Source organism: Chlamydotis macqueenii, chromosome 3 (genome assembly GCF_036417535.1).
Source record: "Chlamydotis macqueenii isolate bChlMac1 chromosome 3, bChlMac1.mat, whole genome shotgun sequence".
NCBI classification, from domain to species: Eukaryota; Metazoa; Chordata; class Aves; order Otidiformes; family Otididae; genus Chlamydotis; species Chlamydotis macqueenii.
This window is the reverse complement of record NC_141558.1, coordinates 98532786-98538032: the sequence shown is the minus strand read 5'-3', so window position 1 is coordinate 98538032 and position 5247 is coordinate 98532786.

The window sequence follows — 5247 nt, the reverse complement described above, 5'->3', positions numbered from 1 at the left end:
AGTTTCCATTGATTTAAGAAGAGTGATCCCCAAGCAAAGCCACCAGGAAATGTTCCAAGGTCTGAGGACCAGCCTGCTCTGCCACAAAGTCCTAGTGAGCAGCAAGTAGCTCTGTACCATGGTACAACGTGCTGCAGTAAACTGAGATGCAACAAGAAACTGTGGCTTTATAACTCATATGTTAGACTTATTCTGTAGGTTGGTACTGTCAGAAAGAAGACAATGCAATAGCTGGGGCGTTGCTGGCAGCTCTCTGCAACGGTGATTCATTCAGCAATCCACCGTGTAGCAGTGATACGGCATACATGGTAAAGTGACACGCTGGCTTGTGAGCGAGCTGCAGCTGGTTACCAGCATTGCTTTAATCCCTCTTGGACCACATCATCTCCCCACAAAAAAAAAAAAAGATCAGAGCAGGATTCCATCACATAAGAATGTTTTCACATGTTTTCTTAAGATAGTGGGAACAGGCTTTTTAAAGAAAATTTTAAGCTTCCCTTGAAATGTAATCAACCCAACATGCAACAAGGTCACCAAACTGTGAACAAAGAAGCTACACAAAGGAAAAAATAAAGAAAACAATGGAGGAACATAAATCTGACATAAAAGTTGATTTGTATTATTTTTTCAGTTTTGTACAATTATTTTAACATCACATAAAGGGAACTTCTAAAAAATGGGAACTTCTAAAAAATGCCTTTCAGTGAATAATTTTCTCCACCTCGCAGTATCAAGAAGTCTGATTTTTATTTTGACAGTACTCTTTGGAAATGTTACTCTTTCAAATCCTGACTGCATATTTGGAGAAAAACTGGCATGCAAATAAACCGTTTCTGACAGAGGATCACAAATATTTTTTCCAGAAGTCTTTTAAATATCCTAAGAATGTTACAAGCTATTTAGAGACTACAGCTTCTGGAATTGGTAGCTTCCAGTGGTGCTTCTCAGAAGAGAAATTCAGAGTGTGATGAGCCAGCAGTCATTGACGTGTCCTGGAAGGACCATTTGATGGGCCAAATCCTGAGAGCTGGGAAGTGTTTGTACGTTTCATCCACTGCTGCAGATGTTCAGTTACCTTCTGGAGCAAAGCCCACTTATTTTGTGATGGCTGAACTTCCAGCCTTCGCTTGGAAAAAGAAATTCTCTCCTGTGAGGTAGTAGATGTCAAATAGAAGGTATTTTTGAGATTAACAATTATTTTTGCTAATGAAAATAGTCTCTATCTCTCTCTTTTTCCCTGTCCACTCACACAGTTCCAGTATTGCTTCCTTTTATGATCAGATTTTGACTTCTGAAAGACTTCTTTTGCGGGAGCTAATTGGGAACTGTTCTCTCTCGTGGCTATATTGATTGAACAGAGTAGGTAAACTCTCTGAATTTAATGGTGACTAACAGCCATCTGCTATACTCTATGACTAACATTATTCTGTTTTTGTGGGAATATGTGATTCCATTTCAGATCCTTAAGCAATTCAAATCACCCTTTATAGAAGATAGTTTGCCTTTTCAGCTTTTTTTTTTTTTTTTCCTCTGGAAAGGAGTTTAATCCCCCAGGAAATGCGACTGAGAGGGCTGCCTTTGACCGAAACATAATTGCATCTGTTTGGTGTCTGACGAAATGCAACTGAGTGTCAGTCTAAACTTACTTTACTAACCTGTACTGCTTTGCGAGGACTACTAATTTCAGTAGGATTATGATTGCCCGATAAGTTACTAGCAGAATAAAAGAGGTAATCTCTTATGAGAAGGTTTAGCCTAGGTTGTTGATGGATTGGAGCCTATTTAGATAACACTTGGCAATGCATCCTGGCAATTGCCAGATCCAGATGGGATACGGTATTTCCTGATGACTTCAAAGGGCATTTTAGAAAAAGATGCTTGAAATCCAGAAATCATTTCAGCAGAGAAAAAGAAAGTAGTGGTAGATGGCAAGGACGAACAACTTGAGGAACTGGTTTTGGGCACTGCCGCTCATCTACTTGCCTATGGGCTATGGTTTCTATCTCCAAGAAGAGGTATTTATAATGTTAATTTATCTTTGGGGCCACTTTTCAATAGTATCTTATAGTTATTTTATGATATTATTATTCTAAAGTTTAAGGATTTATTAATAATATTGTTCAGGTAATTATTAGCTAATCATAATGTTTGAAATATTTAATGATATTATCACTCTACTTCTGTGTTGGAAAAGTAAATTTAGAATCTAATAGACAAAAAGAACAAGCAAAATCTGCAGCTGGAGAACGCTCCAGTTAGAGCTGTGACGGGAAGAATAGATGCTGGCGTAGCCTGTAGAGCAAATAGCCGGAATATGGCTGTAGCCACGCACTCAGCCAGGCAGGCAGGCAGGCACCTGACTTGGCAGCTGAAGCATCCTTCTAGGAAAGTCTGAAGAAGGTGAACTTGGAACCTGCAGACCAGTGGTGATAAAGTGAGGACAGCCATGGCAAAGCAAATGCTATGCAAGACAGCAAACTAGAAGCCAATCTGGATGGGATCCTGTTCTCTAGTTACCTCCTCCATGTGCTGCCACAGAATGGCTGTCTCTGGAAAAGCTTATACGCTTCTACTGGCTAATGAACAAATTGGGTAAGACCTGAAATTATCATTTGTGGCAAACAAGGTTGCAGATGTTAGAAATACAGGTACATTTGAATGTGTTATTTGCATATCAAGGAGTGAACATTCTATCACAGACCCAGCTGTGAGTTGTAGGTCCTGAGGAGCAGAGTTCCTGTTACTAGCTTTGACCATCATGCCCTGCAAACTTAATGATCCTATAGTATGTTTTAACAGAACTAACTAGCTGAACAAAGAGCTTCAGATGCTACCCCACTCCCAATCCCAGGGACTTCCTAGGTTCCACTCCCATGTTGATCAAAAGCTGAACGTGATTTACACTGTGGGGGACAGAGGCTGTTGTAGACCATTGGCTTAATGACTGCAGCTTTTAACAGAGCTCCCATGAGGGATCAGGTCTTACTGTGAAGTGTGTCATTGGGGTCAGCCCTTCAAAAAATGCATTTCAAAACTACGTGATTTTCAACGGAAAAATAAGTGCAGCACTAGAGCACTCTGATTTTTAAGAGACTGCACAGTCCTGTGCTTCTGGCCTACTGGATATAGCTTCTCCTCCATGCACGCACCAGGGAGCAAGGGCTTTTGCAGACCACTGCAGTATACTCTACGGACCCGCCATAAATTATTCATAAAACAGCTAATCTTCCATGCATGCATGAGCAACACACCTTATCTTCCCCTTTGGAGCTTAGGTGAGTTGTTCATAACACAGCTTTTCTTAAAAGTGTACCATGCGTGCACAAAACATGTTTTTTAAAGGCTCTAAAGTAAAAAAAATCAAAAGTGTTCATCATTGACAAACTCTAATTTCTCTGCTAAATTTTAAATTTCAGCCCACACCTGTTTCAGTGTTTGAAGTGTCAAAAATTACCTCTCCCTTTTTTATTATGAGAAAAATATATTTGTTCCCTTTCTCTCACTTGAAAACAGCAACTTGCTTTTTTCCTTGAGCTTTCAGTTAATATCATATTTGGGCAATGTAAAATATCAATCCAAGAAACAGAGGGTTCAAACACTACTAAGAAGTTGAAAACCAGAAAGCAAAAAGGAAATATCTAAACAAGTGTTGTTATTGTCAACATCCCATATGCTGTAAATACCTGATGAGTTTAAAAGAAAAAAAACCCAACTATTATGAATGTTACTTCCAATAGGAGAATTGTAGGGAGGAAGAAAAAGAGCTCCACAATTTCCCACGTGAAGTTATTACGCAGGGCAGTGCAGTGGCAAATCAAGCCCTGCAGAGCTGCTTTTCCCCGTGTCATGCAGCCAGGCACGTAACAGAAACCTTCATTGCAGAGCATGGAGAGCGATGTGGCGTGACTGGTTGTGGTTGTATGGATTTCTTCCCTGCGAAGCAGGGACATCACATGGTGGTGTGCTGAGAAACAGCCTGATCCACCATCTCTCCCAGGGACTGGGCAGCTCCTCCGCCCCTTTTCTCAGGGGCTTGGGAGGAAAGCGTACACTGGCTCCAAGACATTGCTCTTTTCAGTCTTGATGAAGCCTTTTCACTAGTTTTCCCGTTCACCTGAGGCAGTGCAATAACAGAAGAGGGAACTGGAGCCTGTTAACCTCATGTTGGATGAACAAATCTACTCTGACTCTACAGACGCCTTTTAGGAGGGCATTGAGATGGAAGGCAGTTTGAAATTCAGATTCTGAGCTGCACTTGCATAACAGGGGATTAGAAAAGAATAATTTTGTAACTTGATTGCATATTGTTCCATCTCAATGTATTTGTGCTGTAAAAGGACCAGGCACACACCAGGGGTTAGGTCTACAAACTCTGCAAAATCAATAGGAAGTGAGGAAACTTAGGAGACAGAAATGTCAATATGCTGTTGGATCTAGGGCAAAGTTTGACAGTATGAAGTATTGTGCAAAGACAGCACAAGACCCTTCCTCAAAGAGCTTGATATCTAAATAGGAAGAAGAAGTTACTGAGAAGTGAGAAATTCAGGACTTCCCACTACAGGCACAAGGCCTCACTTTTCTTATCCTATTAAGTTTTAAACCCCAGCATAATTACATGTAGGTTTAACGGACCTGCTCAAACTAGCCCACGATCCTTTTCTTGTAGCATGTGTGTCTTCAGCGAGAGATTACCACCACCTGAAACACAGGGAATAGCAGTGGGCTCTGCTATGCATGATGTGATCCAACGTGTGTCTTCCTCAAAATATTTCATCACGTGGTTGGAAGATAATTTAAGGAGTCAGGCACTGACAGTTGGCCACTGGGGCCGCAGGGGAAGTGTTAAAGACTTCAGTGGCCTCTTGCACAGGATGAGGGGCTCAGGCCTACCATAGTCTTAACCAAGAGGGCCGGCAGGGTCAGAAGGAGCATAAAGAAGGTACCATTGCTATTGTAATAAAACCAGAAAACTTCAAGGGAAAAAAACCCACACAAACATTTTCTCTGTAGGCAAATTAAAAGTGGATACACTGGTTGCCATGGATACAAAAGTCCGTTTACTCTAGCAGTGTTTTCTAGCAGCTAAACAGAAGTATAAGTGATTAAGGAGAAAAATACAGCTATATTTATAATATTCCATTGGGTTTATATAATTAGTTCTTTCAACTGCAAGCCACCACTGCTGACCTTTTTCTCGACTGTTCATAAAAACCCAGTGGGCTGATGAGACCGTTTTTAGAACCACCT